The sequence below is a fragment of the Aotus nancymaae genome, unplaced genomic scaffold (assembly GCF_030222135.1).
Source record: "Aotus nancymaae isolate 86718 unplaced genomic scaffold, 86718_ANA_hifiasm-v0.15.2.pri h1tg000057l, whole genome shotgun sequence".
Taxonomy (NCBI): domain Eukaryota; kingdom Metazoa; phylum Chordata; class Mammalia; order Primates; family Aotidae; genus Aotus; species Aotus nancymaae.
In genome coordinates this window covers 6,575,435-6,594,536 of record NW_026988471.1, presented here as the reverse complement: position 1 = coordinate 6,594,536, position 19,102 = coordinate 6,575,435, and positions in this window count along the sequence as shown.

Here is a 19,102-nt window from a genome sequence, read left to right as displayed (position 1 = left end):
CATGACAGAGAATGACCAGAGATGACACTGGAGGCAGAATCTGTCAGACCCTGGCAAGCTGTGCAGGCCACTCATAGAAGCTTAGACTTCTTCCAACCTGGAAGCAGGAAAATTAAGAAATGATTCCCTCAGCAACCTGTCAGTAAAGCCGTATGTCTAAGAATAGATGAGGCTTTATAAAACCATTGTTATACATGGAGGTTTGGCTAACAGGAGATTCCACTCATACTCTGGATTAGTCAGGCTTTCAGGAGACAGTCTAAGAATCTATCAGCCATCTACAAAAGCACTCAGTGTAGAAACAGTTTTTGCATCCAAAACAGCTTACAGCTGAGCTTTGAACATTTGAACATTTTGAGAAGTGTGTCTGTTCTTATGTGTGTGTTTGTGTAACTGCATGAGTTCCTTTCATCAAACTTTTATACATGAAATCAGCAAGACCATCCCGTTGGAGCCCAAGTAGTAACCAGGTCACTGAAGCTAAAAGAGGCTCATATAATTCCTGTGCTTGTGTTTCATGAAGGCAGAGGAAGAAAACAATCCCTCACTCCTCCTTAGGGCCCTCTGTGCTGGGGACAACTGGAGGCATGATTGATCGGCAACTTTTCAACATAGCAGGAGACACGTGGAAGAACTGTGAGATATCTGAGAAGCTCTAAAGACCAGAAGCATATATTTGGCAATTTATAACATTTTTAGAGAAACAAAATGTGTGTCACTTTCCCCAGTACAAAATAATAAACCATTAAGATTTTAGGACTTTTCAGGGTGCGCTAGAGACGTTATGGCTTCAAAGACCAGGAAGTGCATTCGGATCTTCACACACTCTAGGGTAGAATCAATTGTGTGGATTGCTGCTGAGATTGCCAAGCGGCGCTAAGCACAGCATTGCAGGTGAGCCTGATAAATCCTGTTAAGTTCTCAATGCAGCTACTGCCCACCTGTTATGTCGGGTGATTTTTCACTGGCTGGAGATATATATCAGGATGCAAGGTGTTCAATTTGGGCCAGCTGTGTTCATAACCAGACAGACAGCACTGTGATGAATGCTCCCAGAAGGAAACCAAAGAAGCTACTGTGATGGAGGATGGAGAACACAAAGCACTGTGCAGAAAATATAGGAAAAGGGAGGCTTAACCCAAGGACCCTCACTTAGTGATTGGTGGGTTTTGCCAAGGAAATGCTCTGTAAGTTTTCGGGTGAATGTTCTATTGAAGTACACGGTCCCTTAAGAAAGTTCAGAAGTCTGTCTTGCTTTTGTGGCTCTGAGAGGGGATCTTAAGGACACCTATTTTTCCTTGTTTCTCTATTTCCCCAGATTCTTGCAGCAGAGTAGAAAAAGTATGACCCACTGCCAGTTTTTGTATGGACTGTGAGCTAAGTGGTCTTACATTTTTAAATAGTTGACAAAAAAATCAAAAGATTGATATTTATTATGTGTGACACTTCATAAAATCCAAACTTCAGTGTCCTTAAGTAAAGTTTTATTGTTCAACTCAGCACCATTGACATTTTGGGTTTCATGATTCTTTCCTGTGGGGAAGGAGGGCTCTGTGCATTGATGTTGAGCCCCATCCTTGGTGTCTACCCAATAGGGGCCAGCAACACCCTTCTCCCTTCCTGACAATCAAAGCCATCTGTATATATTGCCATAAGTGCCCTGGAAGACAAAATCACTCCCTGGTGAGAACCACCTTTGTGTTAAAACACAACCATGTTTGTTCATTTCACTATTGTCTATCTGTTATTTGTGCAAAAGCAATGAAGGCAATGAAGTTTAGAAGTTGTAACAGAGACTGTCTGCCTCTTCATGTCTAAAATATTTACTCTCTGCCTCTTTACAGATAGTGTCTCCCGACTTCTGGTCTAGCACATGGAAGGAACTCAGTGTTTGAAAAAGGAAGAAGGGAAGGAAGGTAGAGAACCATAGAGTAGCTTGGTCTCTGGGGAAAAATGAGTTGTTGTTTTTCTGACACAAAGACCAATGCACAGATGTCAGGTGGCAGGTCAGCTTTTTCCTGAGAATATCATGATCACAAGTTTATTTCTAAAGCTCTAAAGCAACACTATCTGAGTCTCTAAGATCAGCCTCTTCTACTTAAACTCCAGAAAGCTACCATTCATCATAGAAATTATAGGTCAAATAAAAGCAATAAAACAGGAGAACGCATAAGTACTGACTCTTATAAGCACTCGGGATCTTTTTGAATAGATTAGCAACATGTCGTGATTCATCAAATTCCAAGTTAACAGATTAAAAACGTTGTGAAATCTATGAACAAGAAAGGGGTTGATATTCATTGGCCATTCAGCACGTATCAGGCACTCAGAGAGAAGCTATACGTATCTGAAGCCAGAGAGTTCTCTGAGGATGGGATTACTTCCTCATATTTGACACAAGGAAATGTGGATCTTAAACATGAAAGAGCTGTCCAAGGTCTTATGGAAGCAGGAGCAGAGCTGGGGACTCTGATTTGGATCCAGACAAGGCCTTTACTTCCACCCTGCCATGCTGCATTTACTGAATTATATGCTGTAAAACTGGATTAGCCACATCCGCAAAGGCAAGAAATCTGTCTCTGGGGTGAGTTGATATGTCTAGAAATTCTGAGCATGAAAGGAACAGAGTCAGAATCAGGTTCATTAAGTCCTTTTGCCACAGTGCAAAGCTCCTGCAGAGCAGCCAGGGCCCAGCTCCCCCAGGTTCCTGGGAGTGTGAACCAATACCTCCCGGGATTACCCGGCCTGTCTAATATTTTGGTAAAGTGTTGATGTTTCCATACGGCATGCTGAGCTGCTCTAGGAAGGCACCCTCAGACAATCCGAGGGAGGAAATGGACTGAAAAGTCATGTCTGTAGAAGCAGGCAGTATAAAGAGAGATTTATCACTTGTTCTGATAAATTGACAGTGAAATTAAAAAGCTTAATTATTTCAGCATGAATTTTGAAAGGCTTCTTTTCCCACTGAACATATGAAAAAGTTTCAAAGCCTTTTGCAGCAATAAAACATCTGTGACCCAATTTACATAAAACAGAATAAAACAGAGAGTTGTCCTGGTAGCAAAGAGCACCAAGGCAGTGTGAACCCTTGTTCCATCTTCCATCAATAAACAGACCCTTGTGCATACAGTAGGCAGTCAAAAATGTCCTTATAAATCTCGAGTGTGTGGGGAGATGGGAAGGGAGGTTCTGTAGGACCCAAAACACCACTGAGAAGAATGTATAAAGGTATGTGGCAAGTCATAGGCCAACAGAAGAGGTGTACTGAGAGTTCACTAATGGAAAGATAATGGCCTCCAAGAGGCTGGTGGGAAGATAAAACAGAATACACACATTTTAACAACAAAAACACACTTGAAAAAAAAATATGGCACAAATACATTCTCTGAAAGTGTTGAATCATAATAATTCCAAGAAATTTCTTTCATTCCATTTTGTATGTTGCTAATGGAGAAAGGTGAGAGGCAGAGTCTGAAGCATTTTGTGGTTTTTTATAGAAAGGTCTTGGCTACATCTGGAGCTTTAACCACAATGGATTGGGCAGTGCTTAAAAAAAAGTATCTTTTGAAGAAAACTCAGATCCGATCGGATATACTCAATTCATATTCACGATTCTTGAGTGATTTGAAGTAGATTATTTTAAACTGATATAAAACTTGACAAAAATCTGTTCTAAAGGATGTATAGAATATTGACATATGGTAATTTACTAATTAGAGAAAAAATCGGCAACACTTACTTCTGTAAGATGTGAAACTTACATTGTGTAAAGCATTAACTAGATTGAGTCAAGGGTAAAAATTCTTGGACTTTGTGTCTTTCTCATTCTTTCAGTTTGAAAGTCCTGTTCTCTGAGAGATTTTTTGGCTAATGGATGGTCTTAATAAACAGAAGATTAGTTTTAAAGCATAATTTCTTATGGATACATTTTAAATTAGCATTTTTTACCTCAAAAATTACCTCACTATACACTAAAGCAGTGGTTCTCAAAGAAAGGCAGCATTTCTAGGCTGGAAGAATTGGGAAGAAAAATGTCTTAGGGACTTTTCAAAACACGGAATGACTACCTGCCACCACTCACCCCAAACCCAGGAAAAGAATTCAAATATACATCTCCAAAGTGACATTAAATGCCAGCAATCCACAAATCACATTCTCATTAAAAACCAGGGCCTTATTGATGATTCGCTGTTACTGATGAGAATTAGTCATTTTCCCCAAGCAGGTTTGGAGCATGAGTGTTAGCTGATTCAACACTATCCGTGGCAAGGACTGGATCCCACCATCAGCTCAACTGAATGGTAGATAACAGAACTTTGCATTTGGCTGGAATTTGCCCCTGAGGTGCCACGGGAATGATCTTAAACCCACTGCCATTTAAAACCTTCACAAAGCTGGGTAGGAAGAAGTGATATTAATGGGAGGGCTTGAGGAATGAGTGGTCCCTCTCATTTTGCCTCTGGAGGAAGTTTGCCAGCATAGAAATCTAGGTTGTTGGCATGGGTGAGTGGAATGGAAGTGTTATGGAACAGGGTGCAGAGTAGTGAAGGCTGGGTGAAGGGATCGTGCACACCAGCTGACAGTCACAGGGTACTCTCCAGCCAGGGGCTGCCTTGTGAAAATGAAAATCTAGTGTTGCCAGGGTCTCACTTCCCAAGCCTGACTGACAATCTGGATTTTTGTGTGAACTCACCTATTTTTTACATGATGGCAACTATTGTTTTTTAAACCAGACATGATGGGAACCGATACCATAGAGTAAACAAACCTAATCTGTGTGTCAAATGCAGCCCGTAAATTGCCGGTTTGTGATCTCTGACCCAGGTACTCTGAAATCTGTCACAGTTTAAAGCCAGACATGAAGAGTCACTTGCCTGAGTGGCATCACATTTGCCTCCATATCAATGTCCCATAGATTGCTTTTTCCAATTCTGTTTTTGTTTTTTTACAGACAACAAACAATTGAAGGAGATGATTAAACGTTTACCTGTGAAACTCATCTCAGCGTTTATTGTGAGGGTTTTTATGAATTTTGCCCATTATGTGATATAATTAGCTCTCAACAGAAAAATGTCTTCTCCAGTTTAATTATCAGACATAACTGTGCTTTTAAGGGGAAAATACTTTGTTTTTTTGCTTTACTGGTTCTATGACTTACACAGATCTTCTTTGTATCTTGTCATTGAATGCTGGAAAACAAAGCTGAATTTGTGTGTTTATACTTCTGAATTGTTTCTGCTGTTATTCATTTTCCTTTTCTTTCAATATACCTTCATGCTGACTCATTTTTAAATTGTTTTAGCTTCTTATGCTTACTAGATTCTGGATGAGATAAGTTACATCCACTTCAGAACAGAGCAGAAAAGGAATATGTGAGACGGATTTAAAAAATAATTTTAACTATTTGTAGCTCACCTCCTTCTAAAGTATTAGTTGTTTGTTAAGTGGGATAAAGAGTAGAGGAGTTATTATGTGTCCTGGTTCTAAACAGAGGACCTGTGATTGAATAAACTCAGAGGACTTGTAATTGGATAGACTCAAGCTCAAAATTGAGGGAGAGGGAGGTAGAAGGTATAGCGTGTGGGAACAAGAACTCTGAGAAAGAGAGAAAGAAGCACACACACACAGATCCTAATAGAGATTCAAGATCAAGATGATTCTCAAATCAAAATTCTGAAATCCACATATAAAACTAATACTGAGAAAAGCACCCTCAAATTCATTATTTAATGTGAATTTACTTCCGATGAAGGAAAATTAAGGAAGAAACTAGACTATAAATTGCATGATTGTATCTACAATGCTCATAAGCTAAAGTAAAGAATAATATTAATAAAAATAAGCAAATATATTAATAAAGAAGACAGGTCTTTTTCTAAAAAAAATGAATTATTTAAAACATAGGAAAAGTCCTCAGCAAATAGAATAAACTTCAGATTGGATACATTTGAAGATACGATTTGTAAATCTGAAGACTGAGGAACTGAGTCAGCATGAAGCATGACAAATACAAAGATACAAAAATATAAACTTCATTTAAGACCAAAGACATATTTAGGAGATCTGTACAGGAAAGAGTTCACGGGCAACTAGAAAAAATTATTTTAAAGGTAAGTTAAAATATGGCATGAATGTTCCAATTAAAGACACAACTAGTGTGTAGCAGGATAAATATATTAATAAATATCTGTACACACTATATTAAAATTATATAAAAATTATATAAAATTATATTAAAATTATATAAAATTAAGAATAAAGACCCAATCTTTAAAATGTCAGAGAGAAAGAACACACTTCTTCAAATAAAAGAACAAGAAAATTATACTGACACCAGACTTCTTGAGAAGATCAGTACATTCCAGAATATAATATAATATATTTTGATGGCTGAGTTTACTACATAATGAAAGTAAACCTGGAGTTCTATATTCAGTAAATCATCATTCAAGGATACGTGAAAAGCAAACCTTTCTCAGAGGTACAAAGTTTGCTCTTTCAACAGTGAGCCTCTCTGAAAGAAGCATTCGAGTACGTACCAGAGCAAACAAACGAACAAACAAAAAATGGTGGGGCCGCGGGGGTACAATCTCCAAAATGAGCACAGAAACTGGTAAGTATGTTGACAAATTTGGTCATACACTGATTGTAATTAATAGTAGGTTATAAAAAGATTGAATAAATCTTTAATAATTAAGGAAGATGACAATGTTGATGATGAAGATAATCGGTGACTATCAGCAGAAGTCCTCATATGATTTGACAGGAGGACATAAATAACGAGTAACTTGATCTTGTTAGAAAAAAGCATAATTGGTATTTATTAAATATTCAAGTATAATTACTGCAATAATAGAAATATTACATAAAGCTTCTGAGAAGTGAGGATGAGATTTGCATGATTTTATATATGTATATATAATATATATATTCACATATATACATATACATATATATATATATATTCATCCAAAGGAGTACAGGAAAGAATATAAAGAAAAAAACAATAAAAATTATAGGCACACTAAACAATTACAAAAGAATATGGTAGAAGTAAATCTAGCTATACCAATTAAAGAACTTTTCAAAATCAACTATATAGAGCTTACCAGAGATGGGTAAAATAAAACATACAGAAAGATTGAAAACACAGTATAAAAATGCTTCTCCAGACAACCAATAAGCAAAAAATTTGTGGAAGTGATTATATTGATATTGAAGAAAATATAATTTGACGCAGAAAGTATTGATAGATATTAGGAAAAACACAATTAGATCATAACAGATTAATCAAGATGATTTTTAAAATCATGAACTTTGATAACCTAATAACATAACATTATAATAAATAAAATACAGTTCACATTTTGCAATCTGACCAAAGGGAATATGAAGGTTCACATGATTTGCTTTTCTGAGGTAAATATTGGTAGTCTCCAAAAATTAGAGGAAGGTGAGTACTGCAAGCTTCTTTTCTGGTGTACTTTCCACCAGGTGGGACATTGCAATGAAAAATAGTCTCAACCAAATTCTTCCAGCTGTTCCATTGTTATTAATAAGAAGGTAACAGATGAGTATGATGACTCATGCCTGTAACCCCAGCACTTTAGGAGGCTGAGGTTGGTGGGTCACCTGAGGTCAGGAGTTTGAGACCAGGCTGGCCAACATGGTAAAACACCATCTCTACTAAAAATATAAAAATTAGCAGGGTGTGGTGGTGGGCATCTATAATTTCAGCAACTCGGGAGGCTGAGGCAGGAAAATTGCTTGAATCCAGGAGGCGGAGGTTGCAGTGAGCATAGATGGCACCCCTGCACTCCATCCTGGGTGACAAGATCAAAACTTCATCTTGAAAAAAAAGTAGTAAATTATAAAATCTGCCCTGTAACCTTTCTGTTCCTTAAGTGCACTGACAACATCTTGAAGATGAAGTTCACAGGAAACGAAAGTAACACACTTAATGGCAGAATTCAGTCAACCTATTAGAGCCAAGTGATAAAACTCATCTATAAGTGGGAAGATGGAGGGACAATCCGATAAGGTGTACTTCTTAAGAATATGGGATAGCAGGAGGTAGAGGATAGGGAAGGGATAGCATTAGAAGAAATATCTAATGTAGATGATGAGGTGATGGATGCAGCAAACCACCATGGCACGTGCATACGTATGTAAGAAACCTGCACGTTCTGCACATGTACTCCAGAACTTAAAGTATAGTAATTAAAAAAAAAAAAAAAGAATATAGGTTACAGGGCTTGCTAGATTCATATAACCAAAGAGTACCCTTCATGCTAGGGTGGAAGGGCCTGTATAATTCCAGGACAATCTACACACCTTGAACCCAATTCAATCCACTTACAGTAATGACTTTGATGTTGGCTTTTTTTTTTTTAAGAAAAGGACATAATTTATTTTTTAGAGAAGTTTTAGGTTCACAGAAAAAGTCAGCATTAAATGCAGAGCTCCCACATACTCCCCGCTCCCACTCCTCCACACACATACAACCTCTCCAACTATTGGTATCTCTCACCATGATGGCTTGCTACAATCAATGAACCTGCCTTGACATATCATTGTTACCCAAAATCCATAGCTGTGCACTCTCTGGGCTCTGATAAATGTATAATGACACATCTCCACCATTATAGTAATATACAGAAGAGTGTCATTGCCGTAAAATTCTTCTGTGTTTTGCCTTTTCGTCCCTCCTTCTCCTGTAACCCCTGACAACCACTAATGTTTTCACTGTCTTCATAGTGGTTTCTTCTCCAGAATGTCATAGAGTTTGAAAAGAGAGTAGGCACTATTTTCAGACTCACTTCTTTCATTTACCATATGTATTTAAGGTTCCTCCAGGTCTTTCTATGGCTTGATAGCCCATTTCATTTAAGTGCCAAATAATATTTAATTTTCTGGGTGTACCACAATTTATATATAAATTCTTCTACTGAAGGACATCTTGGTTGCTTTCAAGTTTTAGCAATTATGAATAGAGCTGATATAAATATCCACAAGCAGGTTTGTGAGAGGAACTGAGTTTTTACATTAATAGAGTAAATTCAAAGGAGCCAAATTGGCTGATTATACAGTACGGGTACGTTTAGTTTCATAAGAAACTGCCCAACTGCCTTTTAAAGTGGTTGTGCCATTTTGCATTCTCATGATGTTGACTTTTGATTAGAATAGTTCAAATACAAAGTAAATATCCTTGGGTTATATAATCACAATTAAGACATTTTTATATAAACAACCAACTCATACATGGATTAAAACATAAGCATAAATACATATTTATATGTCATATATTTTTTTATGCTGCAATATTCTAAAGAAAATTATATGACCAAATTTTAAGGATGAATAGTAAAGTATAAATCATAGAAAAATGTTTTAATAATCTTTTCTCAGATGTGTCAGCTTGATAAAGCTCAAGCTGGGAAAATAAATAGCAAGAATGAAAGCATTTGAACAGTATAAATAATAAATGTGGTCTAATGTATGCATATAAGTAGATGTGCATACCCCCAGCCTACAGAATATGTATTCTACTCAAGCCCATATAAAATGTTTTTAAGTGCACATATTGAAAAGAAAATCTAAACATAGTTTAAAAATATATATAATAAGAGCCCCCTGTCTGACCACTGGCTTTTAAATTAGAAGAATATGTATACACACACACACACACACACACACACACACACACATGTTTTTGTGAGTAACCTTTTCTTTACTAATGCAAAGAGATATTTGAGAAGAAATTACCCCACACCCAGCTTTGTGATATAGTTAGATGACCTTGACAAATTTTTGGATGTCTATGTCTAAACAAATTTAAAGGCAAGAGCCAATATTCTAAGAGCATCGAAGAAATTTTGAGAGTTCTGGTACACTGATGATATTTTTGAGCCAAAGAACTAAGCATCTGTATTTCTTTCCTACCTCCAAATTCCTTGGCATGTGAGGTAATAAATGTCCAAATTGTTCCATACATTTTTATTAAAGTGTGTTTTTACTTGCAGTAAAATCAACCTCACTTACGTGGCTATTATCTGCTATATTTCTTTTTCTTCCTTTCCTAGTCAATATTGAATCTAAGACTGAGTTTCACCGACACATGGGAGTAGAAGAAGAGATTGCACCTAAACAAAAATCTACTCTTAGAGAAAAATACAATCTAAGCAACTCCTTTCTGAAACACAGAAAATTAAAATTATGCAAAGAATTGACATATTGATTCAGACAGAAAATTGCCAATTCTTTTCAATTTACAATCACTTTATATTTCAAAACATGTAAGACATTTAAATACCTTCATTTTTTTAGGATAATCATCTGTGGCAATGGCACTGAAGAAAATCCTTTGTTTTCGTATATTCAAAAATGTGTCTGATATTTTCAAACAATGAGATGCATGCTTGCATTTATATCATCTAATTGAATTTCTACAGCAACCCGCATAGTTGGAAATATCCCCATTTTAATAATGAGAAACTGAAGTTGAAACAAGTTAATTAGGAGAACCTGACAAAGCATTTTATGAGAAGTTGCCAAAATAGTAATAACAACAGCGGCATCAGCAGCAGCAACAGCAACAGTATCTTCAGCCCACACTTCTTGGTTTCTAGATATGGAAACAGAAGACACCCTTAAGAACCATTAATTTTTTCTCAGTAAAATAAGCAGAGGTCATGGCTGTTGTTATACTGTAATATAAAAAATAACATTAGTTCAAGGACTGCATCTTGGTCTAATAAAAAATTGACCAAAAATGTTTAGTTTGTCATGTTGAACACAGTGTCAGACAGTCAAATCCACTTTATTTCACTTGAGTTTTTTGTCTCTTTTACTTATATTTGAATTTTCTCTTTAAAAAATCTATTGGAGAGTCACAAATATCTTTTCCCAAAAAGTAAAGTATTACATATTGCACTCAGAACAGAACAGATGGATTCTTTTCTAAAGAAATAGGAGACCATGACACCAATGTGGATGACAAGAGAATGTCATACCACTACTGGGAGGTGGTTTCTGACAACAAATTAAACAACAAGAAGATATCACAGCACACATATTAGAATGGCTAAAATCCAGAACACTGACAACACTACATGCTGGCAAGGATGTGGAGTAACAGGAACTCTCATTCATTGCTGGTGGGAACACAAGATGGTAAAGCCACTTTGGAAGACAGTTTCACAGTTTCTCATAAAAACTAAACATGCTCATACCATACGATCGAGTAACCGGGCTCTTTGGTATTTACCCAGAAGAGCCAAACACTTATGTCCACACAAAAACCTGCACACAGACCTTTATAGCACCTTTATTCATAACTGCCAAAATTTGAAAGAAACCAAGATTTCTTTCAGTAGGTGAATGGACAGATAAACTCTGGTACTAGCAGACAATGAAATATTATTTAATGCTTAAAATAAATGAGCTAGAAGCCACAAAAAGACATGAAGGAAACTTAAATGCATATTACTAAGGTAAAGAGGTCAATCTGAAAAGCGGACATAGTGTGATTCCAACTATCCCACAAAGTGGAAAAGAAGAGCTGTGAAGACAGTGAAAAATCAGTGGTTGGCGATGTTGTATGGCAGGTGAAAGCAGAGGGATGAATAGGTGAAAAAGCAGAGCACAGGGAATTTTTAGGGCAGTTAAACCATTTTGTATAATACTGTAATGATAGCAAGTGTCTCTATGCATTTGTGAAAACCCACAGAACGTACATCGCCACAAGCCCCCGTATAAACTATGGACTTTGAGTGATAATGATGTGTCAATATTGGTTCATCCATTATAAAGTGTACCACTATGGTGTGGGATGTTGACAGTGTAGGAGGTTTTGTGTGTCTATGAGGACAGGGGTTATATATTTAAAATATAAAGTTAAGTAATTAAAAGAAAAATGTAAACATCATATGATCAGAACAGACCAGACATCGAAGACCCATATGTTAAGGAGAAACATAATCATGCAATTAATATTCAATGGGCCTCCAATTTGTATCTATGCAAGATATTCACATATTCTCCCTCTCTTTTTTTTTTTTTTTTCTTTTTTTTGAGACAGTCTTGCTCCATCACCCAGGCTGGAGTGCAATGGAGCAATCTCGGCTCACTGCAACCTCAGCTTCCTGGGTTCAAGTGATTCTCCTGCCTCAGCCTCCCGAGTAGCTGGGACTACAGGTGCATGCCACCACACTCAGCTTTTTTTTTTTTTTTTTGTATTTTTAGTAAAGACAGGGTTTCGCCATGTTAGCCAGGATGGTCTCGAACTCCTGACCTGGTAATCCGCCTGCCTTGGCCTCCCAAAGTGCTGGGATTACAGGCATGAACCACTGTGCCCAATAATATTCTCTTATCTACATTTTGACAAAGTTATGTTTTGGAAAATCCTCTTTATATACAGTGGTGTGACTGTATAAGGTTCATTTTAATGAGTTGTGCCCATTTGAAGTCACTGATTTCTTGACCTTTCTGATTCATATTTTCTTCAACAACTTTGCTTAACATCACAAAACTGTGATTTTTAAAAAATTTTCTTTATTCGAATTAGTCTTTATCATTTCTGTGTGCTCCTGGTTCAAGCTTTATGAATCAGTCCTGTTAGAAAATTTGTTGATTATCACTATGCTTTGTAAAGCTTTGGAAAGGAACAGTTAATTCACATTACTAATAGTCTATACTTGAACTGAGCTAAAACTCCAGTTGGTTTGTGAACAGCCTTTTACTCTGCCTTAGGCAGCGCCTATCTGACCATTCTGAGCTCAGCCCCCTGTCTGCCAATAGACACCCTTTCACGTATTAGTGACAACACAGAGAAATGAACAACTTCTCAATTTCTGCTGACTGAACAGTGCATCACAGCCACAAATCCAGCAACTGCAGCGATCTGCATTGTGTTTCAGTTTGCCATCCTTTATTCACAGGCAAATCAGTTTGGAAACATTATTCTTTTCTGGAAATGTGGTAGAGAAAGAGAAACACAAAGCAGATATATTTATATACACAATGGATGCTTTGGGGTAAGAATGAGAATTTTGAATAGCATAGTGGAGATACAACCATCAAAAATAATTTCAATTTACTCCAAGCCTGAGGGGTTTATTTTTGTAAGTTGTAAGAACTGCAAAGATCTCACTATGGACCAACCACTCACCAAGGCTTGGCAACTTACACTTGGGATACTTGCAAATATACTTTCATATCCGGTCGAATAAGTTTTAAAAAAATATGTTTGGCTAAGAGAGATTAATGAGACACAGACACATCTGACTGCTACAGCAAATCTGGCAGCGATGATCAAAACTTTGCAAAATGGAAACCACAAAGGATAATGCCGGTGCCACACAGACTGGGTTTGGCAAACTTTGCCGGTGGCATAACATGAAAGTAGAAACACAGGGGTGGTTACTCTGAGACCACGTGTCTAGACTTAGGTCTAGAAAAGAAAATGCACACTGAAAGACAGAGTTACTGAGAGTCTCTAAGCCCAGGAGATCACAGAGGCAGACAGATTTGGATTGGGCATTTCCTGGGAAGAAGGGCCCCATCATATCAAAGGGTCTGATGCTGGGGCTCTTCCCAAATATAGCTGATCTCAACAGGCTTTCTATGTATCTTCTACCTCAGAGTTCTGCATAGCTGCTTATTTATTCTCAGAGCTCTACTGATAGAAAGCACTGGACTCCAGGGAAACTGAAACACTGAGTATTGGGAGGTTGAATTGATCAATAGTATCCATACGCTGCTGTAAAAACAGACCAGCCTTTCATGCAGTAATGATCTTAAACCTCCTTATATTTGTCTGGCTACTAAGAGTTTCCAAATAAGTTTATTATTAATTGCGCTATTGGACCTTCATTATGATACTATAAAGTAAGCAAGTTTAAACAGAGTCAATCTAGGAAATAGTACTCATGGTTTCAAGATTAACTCTGGTGCCCATACCTCAGTCATCAGTGGGACTCCAAGCTGCTCGAATGCTTGTTTCTGTTAGTAAAACTTGAGCCTTCAAGGGACCTTTCACATGTGCCTACCTGTTCCTGGTGTCACCTCTGCTCTGTTGTCAGGTCACCGCATTGGCTCCAGTTTATTCAGTTACTGCTATCTTCACAATTATCCCTGTTCTGTTTTCTCTTTTCTTCTTTAGAATAATCCCATTTAATGAGAACTGAGCTGCAACCATAGGAAAATTGGGTATTCCTAGCCAGAACAATGGTGTAATCATAAAGATATGTTAGCGCATATACTGCTTTTGAGTTTTCCAAGCACTCTCCTATTCTACTTCATATTACATTCTCACAGCACCTCAGATTGGTGGATATTATTCTCACCTTGCTGGTGACAATTGTGAGACACAGGGATTGATGTGCTCACAGGGGATATTTAATAGTAATGAGTTGAGACAGATCTAAGACCAGTGTTTAAAAAAAAAGACTACATAAAATATCTGAAATCTACTGAATCCTGTTAGTGTTTGACCTACTCATATTAAATAATCAGCCTTAAATGTATGTAAAATACTCTGGCAATAACCAGTACCTCATACTATGTAGGTAATATTTGGTTGTATAGAAATACTCACATGTACACTTTCAAGTACACTTAGACATGTTTATTAGGATTATTTACACCAAAATTTTATTCTTGTATCATTTGAAGATGCCATTCACATCAGAGCAAGGGAAGGAGTTGGTAGGAAGAAAAGCCTACAGGTTACAAGCAGAGCTGTGCTCCCACGTAAACCTTGGCTTTCGGATACCACTTCAGGTCAGCTGGGCAGCAGACAATGCAGACAGCGATTAATTCAAGGTGATTACCTAACAAGTCTTACTCCAGAGCTGGTTGAAAAGCCAGGATGAATGCCTTTCCTATAAAGTATAACATAGGCTACATTTCTATAAGGTCAGCATAACCAATGACTATGTTCAATTATTTTTTAATTCTTTTATTTTTGAGGCTTACAAATATATTTTACCTATGTGGCCTCCACATTCCTTTACCAAAACAAACAAACAAACAAAAAACCCCAATGCTTAATCTCAGATGAAATTTTATATAAAATGGCAATTGTCATAGGTACCAAACCACAGGAAAAAAAGCAAAAAGTGAGATGGGCGAAGGGAGAAGTCAATTCATCTTAATGACTTTTAATATGTCAGTTGCCTCTATATTTATTTGGGGTTAATAGGGTGAATTGAGAAATTCCAGTAGGAATAGAATATGTACATATAAAATATTTATAATATATAAAATGGAACACATATAACATAGAATAATATGTATAACATAAAATATGTTATATGCATATAGATGTATATAATCCAACATTCATAAACATAAATGTTATTAATTTATTCAATAATATTAACATTAATTACTTATAAGTAATGTATAATTACATATAACATACAATTACATCTATTGGATATAAGGCATTGTATAAGATAATGTAGGGTGAACGATACTTCCTGCACCTAAGAAATCCTGTTGATAGTAACAGAGGTAAAATATGTTCACAAATAAATGAAAATGCAGTGCGGACAAGATAAACACTGTAACAAAGATACAGAGAGAGTGCTTTGAGGCTTCAGGGGAGAAGCAACTTTTGTTTTACCAGGAAGAATTCTTGACATTACAGAAGATGGGAAATGTGTACTCTTTTTAAAATATCTTATGTGCAGATAAGAGAGCTATAAATTTAGCATAACTTATACATGATGAAAAGACTGAGATTTGGAAAATTCGTGAATTTTGCACCATCCAAGGTATATTGAGTCTGAGAAAAGCCATTTGCTTGATGAGAAACCTGGTGGTGCATCTTACAATAAAACACACTCTCTTCTCACAGTGAAATGCCATTACGATTCCTGTGAAATGGCATGTTCTCGAGAGGTAATTGCAAATTTCTTTCCCAAGCTGAAATTTAGGAATAACCAAGCAGGCCTTGAAATCAAAAGCACCAGTTGGCTCCATGTCCCTTAGCAAATTTTTTCCAGAAGTAAATAATTGTTACTGGCTGAAATGACATTAGGCTGAGGCAAAACAGGCCTTTGGAGGCCCAGCGGGGTGCTAATGGTCAGATGGTGTGTCCTCGACTTGCTGGGGTGTAGAGCAGTGCATTGAATCTTGCCCATGCTATTTGAAACACTTAGCTTTTCAATAGGGAGTGCTCAGAAGGAGATGAAAATTGTGCTGGCATCAGAATGAAAACAAAGAGGAAAAAATGGAAACAAAATTGGTGAGCATCACTCTCAGAAGCTGAGGCTTATTTCTTCATCATTGTTAAATTTTCGGGAATTTATTTTTGAAAATTTCTATAGTGAAATGCCAAGCTCAGTTAAGAACAATGGTGTGTTTAGTGACTATTAATCAACAGCAATACTGATAATACATGTGTTTCAAAAGGAGAGGAAAGAAAGAGCAGAGAAGAAAAAGGAAAAAGAAAAAGATAAAAAAAGCGCCCGCCTAAAGCACAATAACAGAACTAGTTCAAAAGTTACTCTTCTATTCATCAAAATTGGAGTCAGGAAAATGGTACTAAGTTATTATGCACCTTCGCCCACTGGTTCATGGCAGATACAGTACAATCTCTCTACGTTTCTGAGCTAGAAATCCTCATCCTGGAAGCATCCATAGAAGGGATCCCTTGCTTCTAGGAAATAAGGCAGGGAGATGATGGAGGTGTCCCTGTATTAAAGTGATGCCATGCTATTTTCATCACTATTGCATGTGGCGCCACCATCCCAGTGTTGCTGCTGATGGTCAATGAGTTGCCAAAAAGGATGTGCTGCTCCCCAGGGATGTGTTTTCTTCCCATTTCATTTTCAGTGGGAGCCCATGAAGGTAGAATCACTCCCCAGGGTAGTAGACAATACAGTGCAGAAAAATTTATATCTGTGCTACCTTTCAGATACTGAGCAACCTTAAGATGGTAGATGCCTGTTACAAGATGTCAGTCATCCTTGGGTTGAAGATCCTTGCAGGGAAGATACAGAGATTTAAGTACCTGTAACATGACTGATGCAGAGCTAGATTTTTTCACAGATGCCTATTGTTCAGCATAATTTATCCTTGCAAAAACACTGGAAGGTGAGGATTAGCCCATTTTGTACGTGAGGAAAATGAGACTTAGAGAGAGTACAGATCCCCATTCATGGACACACAGTAAGTTGTGGGTCTTATATTTAATCCAGGCCTAAAGCTTTTCTCCTCTCTGGAAGTGCAGAGTGGGATAAGCTTGGCTAGATTTTCTGTTGTGCTCTTGTTTGCCAACTTTCTTAGCTTGGTTCTCTGTCTAGATAGTCTGTTGAGTTTTTAAGTGATACTGAATCCTTTCAATACATTCCTTTCTCATAGTAGGTATATATTTTTGCTTCAGATACCTATTCAGCTTACCTTTTGTCTGCACCCAAGAATTCTAACTGATGCAAAATACGAGGGTGTCATACAGGAAGGGAGAATATGACTGTCTGAAGGATTGTGGAGAGAGCCAGGAAAGGTTCATGAAAGAAGGCTGGGTCTGAGATGATAGGGAAGTCAGGATAAGGAGATAAGGGAGTGACAAAGGCAAAATTAAAGGGAAGGCAAGTATGTGATACACTCTAAAACACAGACCAGGTTTCATAATCATTATGGCTGGTTCTATTAATTTCCTGTTGTATTTTTAATCATATTTCAGTGAGAATTCTGTGAAAATGAGTGACAGTGCTTCCCCATATCTCTTAATTTCTATGGGGTTGAATTTGTCATAAGCAATCATTTTTGTCTCTCACCTTGGCTCAGAAATGACTGAATAAAAGGTCATGTGTGAGGCTAAAAAAAGATAGTGAGACTTTTCTGTGCACATATTTTGCTGATGTACCTACAGATCTTTAAAAAATAGAAACTTTTGAAGCAAAAATGCTTTTAAAATTCTGTTCAAACATGTTGGTGGGAATCTAGCCAAAAGCTAGTATGATACTGAATAAAGAAATAGCTTTAAAAGAAAGAAAGGGAGAGAGAAGGAAAGGAGAAGAAAGAAAACTGTAACATGCTGCTTCATTTAAAGAAAGAAACAGGTCAAAATGCATGCATTATTTTTCAAGGAAAAGAACTCTCATCCACAAAAATGATAAATGATAGATAGATAGATAGATAGATAGATAGATAGATAGATAGATAGATAGATACATATGCTCTGTTAGGGGAATTGGCTTATGCAATTATAGAGGCTGAGAAGTCTCACAATAAGCACTCTACAAACAGAACCAGGGAACTTGGTTATGTAATTCTGTCCAAAGCCAAGGGCCTGAGAAATTGGAAAGTGACTGGTCTAATGTCTGAAACTCTGATTTCTGAGGGTAAGAGAGATAAATGCACCAGTTCCAGGAGAGAGAACAGCAAATTCTCCCTTCTTCCTTCTTTGTGTTCTATCTGGGCCTTCAACAGATTAGAGGATCCCCATCCACATTGGTGAGGGTTGACCTTCTTTACCCAGTCCACCAATTCCAATGTTAACCTCTTCCAGAAACATCCTCACACATACATCCAGAATAATATTTTGCCAGCTATATGGATAACCCTTATCCCAAGCATCTATATTGACATCTAAAACTGAACATCACAGGTGGTTAAATATAAAACACGTTCCTAGCCCTGAAGGTAAAGACACCGAATAGACAAAAAAAGTCTATATTCAACATTTAAGAAAAACATAATTCAAGGGATATCAAATGACCCTAAAGAAGAGAAATAGAGAACATTTTATAGAAAATGTAACATTTACTTAAATATTGTAAGATGAGAAAGCATTAGATTAAAAAAAAAAGTAAGACCCAGAAATAAAGCTTCACATATATGGTCAAATGACAAGGGTGTGTCATGACCTTTACTTTTGGGGAAAGTATAGTCTTTTCAACAAATGGTATTGGCAAAACTGAATATCCACATGCAAATGAATGAAGTTGGACCCTTACATTACACCATGTGCAAAAATGAACTCAAAGTGGATCAAAGACTTAAACATAAGAATGAAAGATAGAAAACTTTTAGAAGAGAATATAGAGAAAAGTTTCATAATATTGGATTTGGCAATGATTTATTAAATATA